This window comes from Muntiacus reevesi, chromosome 12 (assembly GCF_963930625.1).
Source record: "Muntiacus reevesi chromosome 12, mMunRee1.1, whole genome shotgun sequence".
Lineage (NCBI taxonomy): Eukaryota > Metazoa > Chordata > Mammalia > Artiodactyla > Cervidae > Muntiacus > Muntiacus reevesi.
The window spans coordinates 19,329,049-19,330,049 of record NC_089260.1 but is presented as its reverse complement, the minus strand read 5'-3'; the positions used below and the strand labels follow the sequence as shown (position 1 = coordinate 19,330,049).

The 1,001-nt window shown below is 48.5% G+C and overlaps 1 non-coding gene across 1 annotated transcript; it reads left to right on the top strand.

Moving 5' to 3' along the window:
- The first annotated feature begins 414 nt into the window (after positions 1-414).
- LOC136145309 (small nucleolar RNA SNORA52) lies at positions 415-549 on the top strand. The gene has a single exon (XR_010658752.1). It is a non-coding gene; the product is annotated as a small nucleolar RNA SNORA52 (small nucleolar RNA).
- The last annotated feature ends 452 nt before the right edge of the window (positions 550-1,001 follow it).

The following is a 1,001-nucleotide window of genomic DNA, read 5'->3' as shown; positions in this document are numbered from 1 at the left end:
GTTTGACAAGCGCCAGTTTCGGTCTATTGTTGTTGAACTTGGCTGCACGTTTTAAGCAATAGAAAGTTTTTAAATGTCCCAGTTTAGAATATTTAGTCAGAATCTGTCAGACAAGGCATTAGTAATTTCAGTAATTTTTGTCTCCCAAATGATTCCAATGTGCAGCCAAAGTAGAAACTAATGATCTAGATAAGGTGTCAGCAAACTTTTTCTATGAAAAACCAGATAAACAAATACTTAGGCTTCATGGGCCATACCGTCTCAATCACACCTACTCAGCTCCGCCATTGTGACAGGAGAGCATCCAAGACAATAGAGGAATGAATGAGTGTGGCTGTGTGCCAATAAAACTGACACTGGATGCTGAAATTTGAATTTCACCTAATTTCATATGTTATGAAAAAAAATTTTTTTCGGTCCATTCTAATCCCTGCTGGTCAGCCTGTGACCTGCCAGTCTTCGCTTGTGGACCAGAGCACCCTAGAAGCCTTACCCAGAGGAGTGAGCAGGGTTGCTATGGGCTCCTGCCATGGGCGCTTCTAGACAACTTCCCAGGCAGGGCAGCAGGGCGCCTGTGCTCTCGGTGGGATTCTGTAAACAAGCCTCACCACTCTTTTGTGGGGGGCTAGGACTGACCACAGGCCCCTGCCCTTTCCAGCTGGAGCTGGACTTGATTGGGAGTTGAGCTTTTGTGGAGCTGTTTTTGTCCGTTGGTCCATGACAGGGCAAAGGCAGCCTTGTCTGTGAGCTTGCTGCTGGGGCTGAGGATTTGGACACTGGGACGGTGGGTTTTACCTGCCTGCTCGTAAGCATGTTTGTCCAGCTTACCTCCCGGTTAGGGCGCTGTGAACCTACAGATGTGCTGGGGAGTTCCAGTGTCTGGGAAAATGGGAATCTTACATGGACCCTAACGAGCTGGACAGTGTCTCTTCACTTTGCGATGACGTTCAGGTGGAACACCTGCTCTGGGCTCACCTCCCCTTGGGTCTCTGCAGGTATCG